Source organism: Chrysemys picta, chromosome 18 (genome assembly GCF_011386835.1).
Source record: "Chrysemys picta bellii isolate R12L10 chromosome 18, ASM1138683v2, whole genome shotgun sequence".
Classification (NCBI taxonomy): domain Eukaryota; kingdom Metazoa; phylum Chordata; order Testudines; family Emydidae; genus Chrysemys; species Chrysemys picta.
The window spans coordinates 1,916,389-1,935,003 of NC_088808.1; the positions used below are offsets into that span (position 1 = coordinate 1,916,389).

The window sequence follows — 18,615 nt, forward strand, 5'->3', positions numbered from 1 at the left end:
TTGGATACAGCACTGAAGATCCTGTAGGGAACGAACCTGTCCTGCAGAGACTGATGACTTACTAGGTCTTTCTTCTCTGCCTCCTGTGGTTCTATGAAATCTCTGTCAATGAAATCTCACATGAACTCTAGTGAAGCAGCTGCAGATAGTTAGAAATGTAAATGAAACTATACAGTGCTAAGTTTGTTTAATGATCTTTTGCAATGGGACTGAGGCACATAGGACTATCATTTCCTTTTACTGGCTCGGGTATGATGTCTGGGCTAAACAAATTTTTGCCAGTGAAAAACCACTTGTGACAGTGAAGCTAAATTCAGGACAGGGGAGCAGGAAACTTTCCACTGTGAGTAATACTACTCTATGCAATATCTTATAGGCAGAGTTGCAGTTTCAGTGGTGATGAACTGAGGAGATATGCAATGGAAGTTATTAGCTTCAGAGCCCTGGTAACCTTCGTACTGCAAGTGCTTGTCATTGTGACTCAAAGAGCAAACAGATAGATAAAAGTTGTTCTTGTTATATAAGCGCACAGTCTGTAAGGGTTTATAACTTGGCTGTAAAATCTTGCTGGCCCGAGAGCCTACACACACGTTCTGAGCCAGGAGGGCCTGTTCATCTCCAGATGTGCTGGGTTTGTTCTCCTTGGATACAAAGTTCAAGCTTTGAACTGGAATGGCAAAGTGCTTGTAAGCTGCTGTTTGAATGTCTGGTGTGAAATGTTGCTCTTCCATTGAACGTGGAAAGAATTCTCCCCCTACCCAGGGCTGCCCAGAGGGGGGGCAATTTGCCCTGGGCCCCGCAGGGGCCCCCATGAGAATATAGTATTCTACAGTATTGCAACTTTTTTTAATGTAAGGAGCCTCCAAAATTGCTTTGCCCCAGGCCCTCTGAATCCTCTGGGCGGCCCTGCCCCTACCCGCTTGGAAGGCAGTATTGTCTAGGGGATAAATAACTGCATGGGACTCAGGAGACCTGGATTCTATCCCTGGTTCTACCACTGAGCTACTGGGTCACCTTGGTCAAGTCACTTCCCCTGTTTGGACCTCTTGTTTCCTTTCCCACCCTCTGTCTGTTGCGTCTATTTAGCTTTGAAGGGGTTTGGGGCCAGGATTGTTTCCTGCAATATGTTTGTACAGCACCTAACACAATAGGGCCCTGATCTCAGTTGGGGCTTGTAGGCAATTCTGTATCACAAACAAAAGTAATACCCCCTCCAAAATCAAACCTGCAGAAAAGAAAATTACATCTCTGATGCCTACTGCAGTTTTTGCATCTGAACCTCCCTCTGTTTATTGTGTAACTATCTATGTTCTAATAGCTTGTTTCTTTCCCTTCATTGAATGCTCTGATCCCCAATAAGCAAACCACTTCATCTTTACTGATGTCCTGTTTAGCTTATGACCTCGGCCTAAGTCCTGCAGGATGTTATTTTTCATTGTCTGGAGATCTGAGATCTAATGTTCTTTGCCCTTTCAGTTTCAAAGCGACTTGCTCCAGCCTTTTTGAAAGGCATTAGTGTGGGACTGGGGGTGAGAGGAAACCACCAAGTTAGAAGCTGAAATGGTACAGCAGTTTCAGCAAATGTTTCCATCTTTGTGCGGTTCAGGTAACAAACCTCATGGCTGTGAAGCTCATCATGTGCAAGCTCTGATTTATGCAGAGTGAACATGGCACGGAGCAGTCTGTTTGTCTGGGACAAATATAAAGGCCTTATGATTAGATGAAAAACCCTATGCTTGGGGCACTTTGCAGGAAGCTTTGAAGCCAGCCTGGGAACCCTGGCAATATTAGTCGATAAGTAATAATATAGATCCCTCAAGCTGTAGTTTAGCTTGAAAATGTGCATGTCTCTCATGAGCTTCTGTCACTGCAATCTGATCAGCAGGCTTTTTTGTTCCTTTTATGTGGGTTGTGCTGTTGGTCCAGATGAGGATGAGAACATCCAGCCATCTCCTTTCTCACAAACTTGTAAGCTGAGTAGTTATCTCCCCATTTTATCGTGTTTTGGAAGCGGGACCAGAGCAATTTTGTTTTGTGGTCCTTTTTCTGAGCTTGGGAAGGCTTGACAGAAATTTTACAAAAGGGCAATAAGCATGGGTTTTTAATGTAACTGTTGTGCTTTCCGTTATGCTCTGCACAAAACCTGGAAGATTAAAAGGAGCCAAATTGTATAAGGCCTTTCTTCTTCTCCAGAGACAGAGGGATTCTCCCAATGGGGCTGTGCCATCTTTTTGAAATAACAATTCTCACTCAGTTATCTTTTTAACTAAAGCATGACCCACAAGATCAGCAAAGAGTGTAAAAAACCTGAAATTCACAGAAGCCGCAGCATTGCAGTGTCACCAATTGTTGTGTCTCCAATTCCTACTTCTTGGCTCTGTAATCTCTCTGGGAAGGGCTGTGTCTTGCTGTGTGTGTAAAGCGACTAGTACTATGTACATAAAGAAATAACAAGGACCATATGCACTCTTTTTTACCAGCTTGAGAGCTTTGTAAAATGTAATATCGCTTTGAAACCCTCTGGGGTTTAATAAAAGGCTCATCCATCGGATGCAATTTGTCAGTGCCTGCAGGTGAAGAAGACCTATGATTAACAGCATTCATGGTTTCCCCAGATGGGAGTTAGCAGCTTAGTCCTCCCACCCTCTCATCTTGAGATGAAAAATCAGTCCGATTCTTGTCCAATGTGGTTGATTTCTTGCTTCAAAGTGTAATTGTTCAACACAAAGGGTGAGACCCTCTTACTGTTTATCCTGGGCCTTGCACTTTAGATATAATCTGCACCTTGTACCGCTTAGATTCTGACTGGGAAACAGAGAGCTGGTACTGTTCTCTCTTTCTAGGGCAGCAGAAGGAGTGAATTGACCTCAAAAGATACTTGTCCATGGGATTGTTTTGCGTTTGAGCTAGCAGGCTTCATCAATGATTATACCTCTCAGTTACATAGTGTTTTCATCTTCAAGCTCCGTATGGACGTCTCTAAGAGGTGGGCCTCCTTTTCAGTGTAGCAATTTTACACAACAGTGTTTAGTCAGCGGCAGGTTTGTACTAATTTATCAAGGGCAAATTGCACTTCTTTAGGACCTTAATTTGAGGTACTGTATTTGTTGTTCTCAAGTGATTTACAATCCTTAATTAAGCCTCATAACATCTTATAATAGGCAGGTGTTGTTCATACCCATTTTATAGATCGGTTAACTCAGGCATCCAAAAGATACATGCCTTGTCCAGGGTCAAAAATTTAGTTAGCTGTGGGGATAGAAGTCAGAAGTCCTGAGACTCAGTCTCCCGTTCTAACTACTAGAGACTACCAGTCATGAATACAGATCCCTTTATTCTCATGCTGTAGCATGTGATAGGAATCACTAATGCATTGTGATAGGAATCACTTTTGCCAGCTCTTCCGGAAATGGTGCTCACTTGAAGCTGAGGGAAAAGTCAGGGACAACTCTGCTTCTTTCTGGGGTACTGGGAACACATTCCAGTGAGCTTTACATGTAATGAATAAAGATTCCAGTGAGTGTGTAGCCCTGTGATGAGTGTAAGAAAGTGCCTTGGGGTTCCTTGTTTGTGTTACAAAACCTCACCTAAGTTGTAAGCATTAACACCTGATGCTTACAAAGAAGGCAAAGAAAAAAGCATAATGCACCAACCAGTTCTGCAGTGTGATATACAAGTAGAAAAAATCTCTTCCTGACCTCTGCTGCCAATCAGCTTATGCCCTGGAGCACAAGGTCTGAATAATTTCCAGCATGAAACTAGCATTTCACTGCATTATCTTACATGTATAGCACAGGGCCAAAAAAAAAAAAAAAAGAAAGGAAAAGAAAAGAAAAGAAAAAAAAGACTTGACTGGGCCTAATTCTTAGCAGCGAGCCTGGAGAATAGTGCCTGGTTCCCACAGACTGTACACTTTCCTGCCAAGATTTCAGTATCTTCAGAAATCCAGTGGAGCATGAAGGTCACAGCAAGGGAAGAATGACAGCCTGGGATTTTTTTCCCCTTTTACCAGCTATGAGCAGACTGTTGTCTCTCTAGCATGTTGACTATTTTCATAGGGTTAGCGTGAAGTTTATATTTTTCACAGACCAGTGGAAGTCAAATATGGGAATTCAGCAGATCAGCTGTGTTTCTTCAAGGAAGACAATTTGAAGTTTTTCTTCTTCAGTTTCTGCAAAAGCTTCACTTGCAGTGAAATTTCCCATTCAGAGTTTTGACTGCAGATCCTTTTTGTGTGTGTGTATGAGTGTCTATCCAGGTTCTGTTTTGTGTAGTTGTATACCTTTTCTCATTTCTCTTGCAAAGTTGTATACCTTTTCTCATTTCTCTTGATAAGGCCAAATTAGCCATTACAATTCAATTATCCTCAGCTTACAAAGCAAATGTTTTCGTTTGAGGACTCTCATCCTTATTGCTTGGAGCTGGACTAGTCCTGCTGCACTGAATACACTCAAGGTATGGATATGCATTTTTTTCCTGGAGAGCAATACCAGTTGGAAATATGCTGGATTTAGCCAGTGGAAACAGAGCCAGTGAATAATGAGCCAAAGTGAAAATGGCTTATGTATTTAGACTAGCATAGTAGAGGAGACTCAATGTAACACAAATTAAACTTCCTTTTATAGAGCTCTGCATGAGGCTTTTCTCCTTTTCTTGGTTTTGGACAGATCAGTGAAGTATATTGGTCAGCAATGATTCTGGTGCACAGGGAGAAAGTAAGGAAAAGTCACAGTGACAGAGTGACTGTAAGGAAAATGCAGAATGCTCTGTAGAAGGCACTGACACAGCTATAAAAACTGTCCCCTATGTTTTATCTCCAATTGCATGAGAAAACAGGAGATTTGAGGCCAATTTAAGTTCTGTTGGTTTCTAGTTCCTGGTGTCTCTTAAAGGTCAGAGTTCAGTGTGTTGACTATGTCAAGAAGTAAAAATTCTGACTCCTATTTCTCTTTCCGTCTGTAAGCTTGAGAGCTTTTTTGTGTGTGTCCATTGTTGCCCTTATAATGTTTATTGTTCACACATCATGTCATATTAATGATTCAGTGCTCAGTTCTGCCAGTGTATATAGTACAGTATATCATACCTACTGATTCCAGTCATAGACTTTGTCAGATCTGTAATTTTTTGACAGCATCAGTTTTGCATTGAGCATTTGTTTTGTAATACTATTACTTTGGACTTGCATAGCAATGATCATCTGTGGATCTTAAACATTAAATCACACCTGTCCAGAAAATGGACAATTTCTACCATTCATAGTGTTGGTCGTATGAAGTATATCACACCCAAAATCAAAGAAAACCTTGTTGCTATGTACCATAATTCAAAATAGTATGTCTTTTGATGCAGGTGCATTTCATCTGTTGATATGAAGGCATTCTCAGTCAGAAGCTAATAGATGTTAAAATTAGTGAGCAACATATACAGGGCTTGGGCCTTTCAGGGAGACTTTACAGTAACTCCTGGCTTAACGCTGTAGTTCTGTTCCTGAAAAATGCGATTTTAAGCGAAACGATGTTAAGCGAATCCAATTTCCCCATAAGAATTACTGTAAATGGGGGAGTTAGGTTCCAGGGAAAATTTTTTCACCAGACAAAAAACTATATATATACACACACACACACCGTATACATTTTAAACAAACAATTTAATACTGTTCACAGCTATGATTATTGAGAAGCTTGGTTGAGGTGGTGGAGTCAGAGGATGGGATATTTCCCAGGGAATGCCTTACTGCTAAATGGTGAACTAGCACTCGGCTGAGCCCTCAGGGGTTAACACGTTGTTGTTAATGTAGCCTCTCACACTCTACAAGGCAGCAGGAATGGAGGGGAGGGGAGACAGCATAGCAGACAGAGACAGACACACACCTTGTGTGTGGGAGAGAGAGAGAAATGCAAACTGCCCCTTTAGGGAAGCTGACCCGCTCTTAAGTGCATTGTCTTTTTAAGTGGATCAGGAAGTTGAGACAGCAGCTGCTGCCCCAAGCTCTCTCTGTCTCTCTTCGTCCATGTCCCCACCCTGCTCTATATGGAGAAGGGGTAAGCAGGGTGTAGGAGCAGGGGGGAGGGGGACACCCTGACATTAGCCCTCTTCCTTTCCCCCCCCCTGCACAGCAAGCAGGGGGCTTGGGGAGCAGTTCCAAGGCAGAGGGCAGGAGCAGAATATGGCAGAGGCAGGAGGGACAGCTGAACTGCCTGGCAATTGATAGCCTGCTGGGCAGCTGCTGCACAAGGAACTTAAGGGAGTGGGGAGCTGACTAGGGGGCTGCTGGTCCACCTGGTTCCAAGCCCCCACCAGCTCACTCCAACGGGCTGCTCTTCCTGCAAGCATTGGACGAAGCAGGCGGCTGCCAAACGACATTAGAAGGGAGCATTGTGCAACTTTAAACGAGCATGTTCCCTAGTTGATCAGCAACGTAACAACGAAACAACATTAACTGGGAAGACTTTAAGTGAGGAGTTACTGTACTTCCCAAAAGGTTCACTGCTGTAAGTGATATAACAGATGACAGTAAAATAATGTGTTGGACAGGGAGAGTTGATCCAGGTGGGAGAACAACAGGCAGATGGAATGTTAACATGGAAACTGAAGTCCCTGAGGATGAGTGTTATATGGAAAAGAACTATAAAAAACCACTAAGGCCAGACATGCTGATGTTTTGCTTTTTGCACACTGGGCTAACCGTTGATTTCATTTAGTTTGCTGCTGTTGCCATGATTTCTCGCACTCTTCCTGATTTTGACTATTTAAACAAGTTGGGTAATAAGCCAAAAGTAAAAAGGCACAATGAATTTTTCACCATTCAGAGAAAAATATTCTGCTTCTATGGAATGATCCAGAACTCCCTACCGATGGCAAACCCATGTCTTTACCCTGCATTATCCCTCCATGTCTCTGGCAGATCTCACATTGCACCAGGTTCTGGTGTTAGGCCATACCTCCCCAAAACAGGGCTTTCCCTGTATCAGCAGCATATAGTGGCTTTTGCTGGAAAGCTCATATTACACCAGTGAAAATAATCGGTTATGCAAAGTTCCACCATTTAGATTAGGTTTCTTATTTGTGGCCATTGAGGTGTGAAAGTGAAAGCTAATCTGCACTGCAAGCCTGGGGCCACTATGTGTATGCTAACTCCTTATGATACCTTTACATTTGGCTCATGGGAACGGAGCAGGCCAGGTCCTGCAATACAAGTCAAAGGAAAACAAAACACAGGTGGTCAGTTTACATCAATGCTCTGAGGCTTGGCATGTCCGCAGAATACTGCTCTGCAGTCCAGACAGGCCCAGAATAGCCTTAACAAAGAATAAACCAAAGGAAGTGGTGAGGTTTGGGCCTGGCATTTGGCCCAAGGATTTTCCTAGTAATTTCAGTTAAGAAGTGTCGGACCATTATTCCTGGGGCCTTGCACAGATTAGGCCAGGTTCTTTCCCCAGAAGTAGTACCTGATGGCTGATGGTTTCTCTCACAGGCTCACCTGGCTGCCCACTTAGGTGAGCAGTACAGAGCCGTAGGCATTGTTAAATGCTTCTTTTTGGGATGCAGATTCCATGCAGACAGAATGAGCAGGTTTGATTTCATAGGCTTCTGTCATGTGCTTTCTTTTTTTATTACCACCACATCAGTGCCAACCTCAACATTTTACTGGGGGAGTCAGGAGAGGAAAAGTCACTCTTCATATCAGCCCCCCAAGTGTGTCTGAAGCACATCACTCACTTCTGTGACACTAACATGACTTTTCTCCTGTTAGCGCTGTAGATCCAGTATGATAATAGGGGAGAAAGTGGCAGTCTCTATTCTACTTCAGGCATCCTCGGCAAAACAGTCAGCTCCCACACTTCCGAGAAAAACTGCTTGAGCAATGTTTGTAGAGCTATTTATTGTTTCCTTCCCCCGTAAACTCAAGTTGCTTTAGTGGCATGACTCAAAGAGGCTTCAGAGAGAGAAAAATTATAACCAATACATTTACAAAACTCAAAACATTAATTAAAAGAGATTTCATATACACAGTGTCATCTTAATGCCGGGTGTTGCATAATCTGTCAGGGCTAGCAAAAGATCGCCCACCTTCTACCATTGGGAAAGAGGGTTTCCAGTTCTCCAAAAGGATAAAGCACCCATTTCTAGAACTAGCTCTTCTCAAAATACTGGACCTTAAACCTGTCTCTAGTGCCCATCCTGTGCCTCAGAGAGCGGGGGAACAAATTGTGTGGGTTTTCTTCTTCAGAGGCAGATGTTTGGCATGTTCAGAGGAGTGAAATGATAGTTGATGGATTATGACAGAGTGCAAGTGATATGGTCAAAGGGGAACGATATATGTAAGTTATCACCTGGATGAAATCTAGAATAGCAAGACTTAACTGAACTGAGCTCTCCCAATCCTCTGGAGAGCTTTCTGCACCTTTAGCTCTGGAGTTGTTAGTAAAATATTTGTTCTGGTTCGGTATAGTGCTTACAGCAGAGGACTGGGAATCTGGATTCCTGGATTCTACCTGAGTCTCAGTCTTTCACACACTGGCTGACTTTGAGCAAATCACTTACTCTCCCTGTGTGTCTCTTTCGTTGGGGAGGCGGGAACAAGAGTGATCCACCACCACAGGGGGCTGTTTGGCTAAACCTTAAGCTGTCATGGGATAAGAGGGAAGGTGCTCTCATGGACGGGTAACTGGTTAAAAGATAGGAAAAGAAGGGTAGGAATAATTGATCAGTGTTCAGAATGGAGAGTGGTAAATAGTGGTGTCCCCCAGGGGTCTGCACTGGGACCAGTCCTATTCAACGTATTCATAAATGATCTGGAAAAAGGGGTAAACAGCGAAGTGGCAAAATTTTCAGATGATACAAAACTACTCATGATAGTTAAGTCTGAGGCAGACTGCGAAGAACTACAAAAGGATCTCACAAAACTGGGTGACTGGGCAACAAAATGGCAGATGAAATTCAGTGTTGATAAATGCAAAGTAATGCACATTTGAAAACATAATCCCAACTATACATATAAAATGATGGGGTCTAAATTAGCTGTTACCACTCAAGAAAGAGATCTTGGAGTGATTGTGGATAGTTTTCTGAAAACATCCACTCAATGTTCAGCGGCAGTCAAAAAAGAGAACAGAATGTTTGGAATCATTAAGAAAGGGATAGATAATAAGACAGAAAATATCATATTGCCTCTATATAAATCTATGGTACACCCACATCTTGAATACTGCATTCAGATGTGGTCACCCCATCTCAAAAAAGATATATTGGAATTGGAAAAGACTCAGAAAAGGGCAACAAAAATGATTAGGGGTATGGAACAGCTTCCGTCTGAGGAGAGATTAATAAGACTGGGACTTTTCAGCTTGGAAAAGAGACAACTAGGGGGCGATATGATAGAGGTCTATAAAATCATGACTGGTGTGGAGAAAGAAAATAAGGAAGGGTTATTTACTCCTTCTCATAACACAAGAACTAGGGGCCACCAAATGAAATTAATAAGCAGCAGGTTTAAAACAAACAAAAGGAAGTAGTTCTTCACAGAACGCACAGTCAACCTGTGGAACTCCTTGCCAGAGGATGTTGTGAAGGCCAAGACTATAACAGGGTTCAAAAAAGAACTAGATGAGTTCATGAAGGATAGGTCCATCAATGGCTATTAGCCTGAATGGGCAGGGATGATATCCCTAACCTCTGTTTGCCAGAAGCTGGGAATGGGTGACAGGGGATGGATCACTTGATGATTACCTGTTCTGTTCATTCCCTCTGGCATTGGCCACAGTCAGAAGACTGGATACTGGGCTAGATGGACCTTTGGTCTGACCCAGTATGGCTGTTCTTATGTTCTTGCCTTAGGATCCCCTGATGATAGGTGTGAGGGAGGGGTCACGTTCTGTTACGATGGTCACAGTTTCCAAAGGTGAAAAAACGGAATAATGGTAATACAACAGGAAACAATGAACATATATTTGAAAGGTGTCAGAGGTTTATGCCTTCTGTGTTACGTGCCTTTATACAGTGTCATTCATATTCAGTTTAGTGTCACAGACAATACTCAGTTGCCTTCTTATTTGTTAACAAAAACACATCCTCAGTGACCCTTTAAAGTCCCCAATGAAAATTCCCAGTACCTTGTTGTTGTTGATGTGACGCGTCCCTGCCTATAACAGGAGCTTCTCCTGACAGCTACTTCTGCGCAGCTTTGTAAAACTCTGCAATTCAAACCCAAACTTTAGATAGTTTTAAATGGCTAATGATGGGCCTCCTGGGAGATTTCTGCCAAACTCTTGAAGACCGCCGAGCTTTAGAAGTTGCAGGATGTCCTTTTCCAGAGCCCCAGGGCAGGAGGAATTGGCAGAGACAGATTCTCCTACCAAAGCAGGATCATACTGGTTATTTTTTCAGTTACAAGCAAAGTATAATCCATTCTGTTGCTTAGCAGAAGAGAGAGAGCTGTGGGATATCAAATAATTTATATAATACTAAATAAATAAATAAAGCAGATTTGGGAGAAATCCTTAGAAGACTTGAAGTTTAATTACTTTGAAAATCTGTCACTGTTACTCTAAAACAAACAAACAAACAAAACCAAAAGAGCTTGAATAATTCAAACCTTGGATTATTACTGAACTTATATGAGAGCTATAACTATATATTTTCTAATGGTATAACAATAGCATGGTAATATTTATAGACTGAGAGTAACATTTTCAAAAATGTCTACGTGACTTAGGAGCACAGATCCCATTTTCAAAATGATATAAGCACTTAGGAGCCCAAGTCTTGTTGAAAGTCAGTGACTAAATCACTTTGGAAAGTGGGACTTAGGCTCCCAAGTCACTTAAGTACTCTTGAAAACGTTACTCTCAACTCAACTTATTCATGATATGGCTTTCACAAGAAGGTGGGGTTTCTCCTTCCATTTGGGTCTCTTCTTTATGTCTGAAGTTTGGTGGCCCTTAATGACAGTGAATGTCAGTCTCTTGCTTAGCTCAGATATTGTTCAGAAAATCTCCTCAATTTAAAACAGTCAGTTGTGGGAGAGGCTGGCACAGTGAAAGGCTCCGCAACAACAAGCTCCTTCCATCCCAGCAAAACCCACACAAAGGTTTATTTTTAACTGTGACACTGGCATGCTGTTGGCTGCCATCGCATTGATCAGGCAGCTTGCAGCAGGCTCAGCCCTTAACATTGGTTTCCTTTCTATTATATTGAAGCCTTTTGCCACAGGGACTGCTTCTTACTTGAGTACAACGCCTTGCACTGGGGCCATGCCCTTAGTCCCTGGCACTACCGTAACACAAATAATAATAGAGGAATGACCCCCACAACTACGGGCTTAGGAATGACACCAGTTTACCAAGGTGAGCCAAATTCAGCCCCAAGTGTCCTGGGGTAAGTGGAGGTAGCTCCCATGGGAGTCTGGGCCAAATGCCAAGATGATATTAACAGTGGTGTAACTTACTCATCATGTTGGTCAGAAGGCAGGTGTAAGTGGAATTAATGCAATTAGCATTTGCTTGACAGTCAGTGGGTGTGCAAAATGAACTAAGGGTATGTCTTCACTAGCAATGTTAAAGCACTGCTGCGGCACCAGCGCTGTAAAACACCCCCCCACGAGGGGAGTAACTGGGATTGTTTAGTCTGCAGAAGAGAAGAGTGAGGGGGGGATTTGATAGCTGCTTTCAACTACCTGAAAGGGGGTCCCAAAGAGCATGGATCTAGACTGTTCTCAGTGGTACCAGATGACAGAACAAGGAGCAATGGTCTCAAGTTGCAGTTGGGGAGGTTTAGGTTGGATATTAGGAAAAACTTTTCACTAGGAGGGTGGTGAAGCACTGGAATGGGTTACCTAGGGAGGTGGTGGAATCTCCTCCTTTAGAGGTTTTTAAGGTCAGGCTTGACAAAGCCCTGGCTGGGATGATTTAGTTGGGGATTGGTCCTGCTTTGAGCAGGGGCTTGGACTAGATGACCTCCTGAGGTCCTTTCCAACCCTGATATTCTAGTGAGTGAAAGGAAATCAGCTCTTCCTGTGGGTCTCCAGCCCAAGCTAAACCCTTTGTTGAGGTTGGTTCCTGTCCACGGAGGGGAAAAATGAGGGAGCCTTTTGTGTGTGTGTTGTACTGTGGCAGAATCCTCATTGAAACAAGGGCCATGTGGGCAGAATTGCTGGGCCGTTTTGTCAGTGTGAGGATTGCTCCTGCATTCCCACCACAGTGGGTGCACCTCAAGGAGAGACTCTCCTCCTTCCCATTAATGTACTTCCAATAACAGTATGAATGCAGGGAAATGTGTTCCCAATTTGTGATTGCGCCAGTGACAGATAATTATCACTATCATAGGGCTGTCATTTTGTTGTTTCCAATGTTAGTTATTTGATTTTGTTGGGCTGGGATTTTCCAATGAGTCTACAAGAGTTAGGTGCCCAAGTCCCATTGAATTTCTATGGGAGCTGGGCACCTAAATCCCTTGGGCTGTTCAGAATCCCAGCCTTATTGAGATGTGTATACAGGAGGGAATTGAGACCCTAATCAATGCTCAAGGCACCCGGCCACAGGCTCCAAAAACAGAAATAAACAGCCCACTAACAAAGATGAAAACCCTCCCCAGTTTTGAATAATCCAAACACAGCCTTACACATTAATGTGTTTGTTGGCCCAAGTGCAACACTTTGTCTTTGGAGTAGCCTAAAGCTGAACAAGAGCATTCTGAAGCAATGGAGACAGTGCCTGTAAGTGGTGGCACGTGGTTGAGCTGCTGTGTTAAACGAACAACCTCCTGCGGCAGAGGGACAATCTGATGACATCCTTTTGAGACTGTTTGTTCTGGGGGATTTCCTCCCTTAGACCAAAGGCCCTAATTTACCTGTACTCATTCAGCAACAAAAGCAAGCAAGAAACCCAGTGTCTTCCCCTTTGAGAGAGGCTGGAAAATCTTCCCTGTATTTAAAGTTCCCATGGCTGCAGTTAGAAATTGGCACAGAGCTGGCCAGGGGGTTATCTGAGGTCATGTACTCAAATAGTTGTAGATAAAACAAGGGCCTGTTTGCATTGGAAATCTCCAGAGGGCTTTTCCTTTATGAGAGGGGTAATGATATTGCACGAGGACATGAGCCAAAATAAAGATTCGACTCTATGTGCAGTAGCTCAGTAGAATAAAATGAGTGATGGAAAAAAATGAGATGTTATTTTTCTGAAGTTACTATTGGGATGAAAGAATTATAGCTGAGGAGAGGGAATCTTGCAGTGAGGCCACATCTAAGACTAAGGGCTGGACTCCACTACGGGGAGATCGATACTGCTGCAATCAGTGCAGCAGGGGTCAATTTAGTGGGTCTAGTGAAGACCCGCTAAATCTACAGCAGAGCACTCTCCGGTAGACCCCAGTACGCCAGCTCTCCGAGAAGAGTAAGGGAAGTCGACTGGAGAGTGTCTCCCGTCGACGTAGCACGGTGAAGACACCGGGATAAGTCAATCTAAGCTACGTCGACTCCAGCTACATTATTCATGTAGCTGGAATAGCGTAACTTAGGTCGACTTACCCCCATAGTGAAGACAAGCCCTCAGTTTACAGTGCTACCACTGGATGAAAATCATACTAGCTGAAAGAAGAAGAAAAGAGGTAACCAGTCTGGGGCCTGTAATAACCATTCTTTGCATCTGTTTATACATCTCTGTAGGCTGTTATCCCAAAATGAACCTGGGTTCCATTCTGGGCAATGCTGAGCCACTGCATTCCCATATTGCAAAGCCATTTGGGCATTGTGGACCAGTAATCAAATGCTCAGTGTTCTGGTCCCTGCTTGAAAGAGTCGTCCTTTGTTACCTGTTGATCCTCCACTGAACATGCTCCATTTCCAATCAAACCGTATCCGTTGTGGCAAATGCACAAAGAGAACTATTCAATGGGTTTTGGAGGCTAAAGAGGGAATAAGACTCAGCCAAGCCCTTCTGCAGACCCTTGGGAAACTATTTATTCAATATACAGGCCTGTACACTATAGCATATTAGTACATGACGTTCTTGCCAGGTTTTTTCCCAGTTCCTGTTAGTGAAAAATGTATGCTTGTAATAACAACTTTCTCCCTTGCAGCTCAGCTTCTGCAGTGATGTTTATGGTTTCATAGTCAGTTATGAAAATAAATGAAATTACAAACAGAAAATAGCAAAGCAGGGAGGAAATTTGGACTTTGGGGGCTTTCCATCTTCCTGTGGCAGTCTCAGATGCCACATTTGATGGACACTGCTGGAAGAATATAAGTGGACAGACTGAGAATGAGTAAAATGGAGAGCAAGAGGCAAGAAGCCCTGGACATACATTTTGCCACCCCTCCCTAGCATCCTGAGTGTTTAAATGCTTTGAAGAGCTGTTTACTGAGCATCTGCACTAGAAGCTCTATCTTTTGGGAGACCTGAATGGAATTCCTAATTTTGGTGCATGAACCCTTAACCCTTATCCCCACTTGCGACAGCACTCAGTGACAGTAACAGCTGAAGCTGATGTGGCAGCAGTTCTCAGGCCTCAGAGGTGTCCACTTTGGGATAATCCACACAAGCAGGCTGTGGAGAACCAGTCCTCTTGGGCATTGGTGGAGGCTCTTCCTATGTTGCTGAGTATTCATTACTTTGCCTTTTAGTTCCTGCATATGGTCAAAGTGAGAGGAATCCCTTTGTACACTGTTAAGATCTATATTCAGTGTGACTGGGCAAGTCCTGCAGACCTGAGGGGTTGTGGTTATGGGTAGCACGTAGGCAGCGTACATGCTTTAAGATCAGAAAGGGGAGAAGGTTAGTGCTAAGTAAGCTGATACTATTTTTGTGCCATAAAGAATATTGCCTGACACTCAAAGGGACACCGAGACTTTTGGGGGACTTGCTATATGTTCTTCAGGATGTTACACTGAAAATTATAATGAGAAAATAATATACTTTATTAATTTCACTTCTGAATCTTGTCAGAAATTTCATGCAAACTGCTTACAGTTTTCCTCCATTCAGTAATTTGTACGCGACTTGAAATTATTTGCTGATGATTTTCAGTCTGGGATCTTTGAAGGCATCTGTGAGAGTTAGGATTCCAATTCACACTGCATTTCAATGGGATTTGAGCACAAAACTCCTTTAGGGTCCTTTGAAAATCCCAGACTCAGTCAATAGTGCTTGGTCTGTATATTGGCCCAAGAAGTTCATTGGAGTATTTTGACATTTGACTTGCTGAATTGTTTTATTGGTATGTTTCTGTTCCCTAATTAGTTGAGAAGAACTGTTAGAACCAGGTTTTCAATGCATATTCTCATATTTACAGCTTCAAAATTCAATTTCTGGGAATATTCTCCAGAATTTCCTTAAAATTCATTGTCTGTGCACATTCCTTCCAGTAAACTAATGTGTTAGAGATGGAAAGACATAAAAGGAGTTCAGACAAGGCTATTGTGTCTTTGAACCCTAATCTTCTATGATTCTCTGAATGTGAATTCATGGGTTTTGTTTAAAAAAAAGGAAATCTCTTTGCAGTATTCCCCCAACTCCTCTTATTCTGCAGATCATCATCATAATGGCAACTCAGCTGGCAGGATCCAGCTCACACTGACCTATAACAGTGTTATAGAGGAGTTTTTACTAAGCTGGGAAAACAATTTTAGTTTTTAACTAAGGTGATCAGGAGATTCTGTCTATCTGATCCTCTTAGGGTTTTCTATAGCAGTAACTGCTCCAGGATCTGAGTTCTGGATAGACACTACATGGCATATTTCTTAATGCATTTGTTTCAATACCCTCTTTATCTCAAAAGGCAAATTGGTAATAAAATACTTTTGATGCACAATCATCCATCAAAAATACTTATGGACCACTAAGGTTCTTTCCCTGTATGCATGGACATACTGGGGACAAACACTAAGTTATCAGTAGGGAGGAGAGAGGCTAAAAATAGAATATTTAGCACTTATTAAAGTTCTTTATGTCTTCAAAGCTCTGTGCAAACCTTAGTCTTTCTTCATAGGAGACCTGCATGAAAATCCTTGTCTAGGTTGCTGATAGACAGGCATCTGAGTGTCATGCTTATTCCCATTGGACAGTTGTCCATTTTACAGTATCACTCCTCAGTTTAGTAGATTTGTTGGTCACTGCTCAAAAGGGACACAGGAGTGGCACAAGAGTTGATGTCACAGGTCAAACTTGAAGTGGGAGAGAGATTTTGCCATCTAAGGAAAAACTGAGAAGCTCTTTATGACAGGTATGCACTGCTACAGACTAGGGACCGAATGGCTAGGTAGCAGTTCTGCTGAAAAGGACCTAGGGGTCACAGTGGACGAGAAGCTGGATATGAGTCAACAGTGTGCTCTTGTTGCCAAGAAGGCTAACGGCATTTTGGGCTGTATAAGTAGGGGCATTGCCAGCAGATCGAGGAACGTGATCGTTCCCCTTTATTCGACATTGGTGAGGCCTCATCTGGAATACTGTGTCCAGTATTGGGCCCCACACTACAAGAAGGATGTGGAAAAATTGGAAAGAGTCCAGCGGAGGGCAACAAAAATGATTAGGGGTCTGGAGCACATGACTTATGAGGAGAGGCTGAGAGAACTGGGATTGTTTAGTCTCCAGAAGAGAAGAATGAGGGGGGATTTGATAGCAGCCTTCAACTACCTGAAGGGGGGTTCCAAAGAGGATGGAGCTCGGCTGTTCTCAGTGGTGGCAGATGACAGAACAAGGAGCAATGGTCTCAAGTTGCGGTGGGGGAGGTCCAGGTTGGATATCAGGAAAAACTATTTCACTAGGAGGGTGGTGAAACACTGGAATGCGTTACCTAGGGAGGTGGTGGAGTCTCCTTCCTTGGAGGTTTTTAAGGCCCGGCTTGACAAAGCCCTGGCTGGGATGATTTAGCTGGGAATTGGTCCTGCTTTGAGCAGGGGGTTGGACTAGATGACCTCTTGAGGTCCCTTCCAACTCTGATATTCTATGATTCTATGATTCTATGATTCTATGGTTTCAGAGTAGCAGCCGTGTTAGTCTGTATCCGCAAAAAGAACAGGAGTACTTGTGGCATCTTAGAGACTAACAAATTTATTTGAGCATAAGCTTTCGTGGGCTACATCCCACTTCATGCATCCGAAGAAGTGGGATGTAGCCCACGAAAGCTTATACTCAAATAAATGTGTTAGTCTCTAAGGTGCCACAAGTACTCAAGCTCTTTTTGGTTTAATTGAACTTACAGTCTTTGATGGGTTTAGGGTGGAGGCATTTTCTGCTTGTTTCGTGCCCAGTGGAAATACGGTACTCTGAAAGCATGACTTGTAAGAATCTTACATTTATATACCCACAGGAGACGGACGTCAGATACTGTGCCTGCCATCAGCTCAGCCTGACGGTTAATTTATTAACAAATTGAGCTGGATTTTAGCTTTTTACTGGAGAATTTCTGCATTTTTGTTTGTAGGTGATTTGTGCTAATTTGGCATCTGTTTCCAGGGCAGTTTTAGTTTTTTTTTTTTCCCAGCACAAACGCTTAGTTGGTACAATAATAGGAAAACTCCTGTGTTTTTTTTGTTGTGGGGAGAGGTGTTGGTGAAAGTAGCTCACTAGAAGGGTGAGGCACTAGAAGGGTGAGTAGGGGCAGCTGTTGTCTTTGGCTCAGGAGAGCTTTGGCATTTGTTGAATCTACTGAGGAAACACATGCTTAAAATCTACAGCAGTTAAACCCAGCTTCTAAAACAGCAGATAAAAGAAAGACCACATGTTCAGTTTCAGTTGGTTCAGTTCTTGTTAATAACTATAGCGTGCTCTGGCTATAGAGCCATAGGTGTGGGTGATACTTTACCAGGTTCCCAGTCTCGAGGGACTTACAGTCTAACACAGTATAGGGTCTAGTCTGGTATCACTCTGCTGAATTAGAAGATACTGCATAAAATAGTTGGGACATGAGGCTGTAAGAGCATGGAGCTAAACAGGTTTCATCCCTACATCTGAACTTGGAATGATGCCCCCTCTAACTATAATGGGGGTGAACTTCAGCATGTTTTGAGCAGGTTATATAACATGAATCCTAGTATCCTGGCATCTGCCTTCTCCCAGTTTAGCCAGTGCATTTGGTCCTATACCATTGAGGTCAATGGGAGTTTTGCTGTTGAGAAAAATAGGTGCAGGGCTGGACCCAACATGTTGGAACATCAAATACATAAAACAAGCCTGAGCCCTCCTAATGCCGTGTGTATGACTGAACCCAAGGAGCATACTAACATAATCTAAGTGGGGCATCTCTAGCCCAGAATGAGGCACAACAGTGGGCCCAGAGGTACATTCCTGTTCTGCAGAATGGGGAAAGGACCTGCACCCTCACCACAGACACTGAGTAGGGAGTTTCTAAGAACATAAGAATGTCTTCCAACAGTGGCCAGTGCCAGGAGCTATAGAGGGAATGAACAGAACAGGGCAATTATTGGGTGATCCATCCCATGTCATCCAGTCCCAGCTTCTGGCCATCAGAGGCTTAGGGACACCTAGAGCATGGGATGTATCTGTGACCATCTTGGATAATAGCCATTGATGGACCTATCCTCCATGAACTTATCACTTATTTTTTGAACCTAGTTATAATTTTGGCCTTCACAATGTCACCTGGCAACGAGTTCCACAGGCT

General features: G+C 43.1%; 1 protein-coding gene and 1 long non-coding RNA gene across 14 annotated transcripts in view; one reads left to right on the plus strand and one right to left on the minus strand.

Moving 5' to 3' along the window:
• The window catches only part of EXD3 (exonuclease 3'-5' domain containing 3), a 685,344-nt gene that overhangs the window by 288,852 nt on the left and 377,877 nt on the right, over positions 1 to 18,615 (plus strand). The window lies entirely within an intron of this gene.
• Positions 4,093 to 4,440, minus strand: LOC135976505 (uncharacterized). The gene is made up of 2 exons (XR_010593673.1): positions 4,314 to 4,440; positions 4,093 to 4,282 (listed from the first exon to the last, which is right to left on the minus strand). It is a non-coding gene; the product is annotated as an uncharacterized LOC135976505 (long non-coding RNA).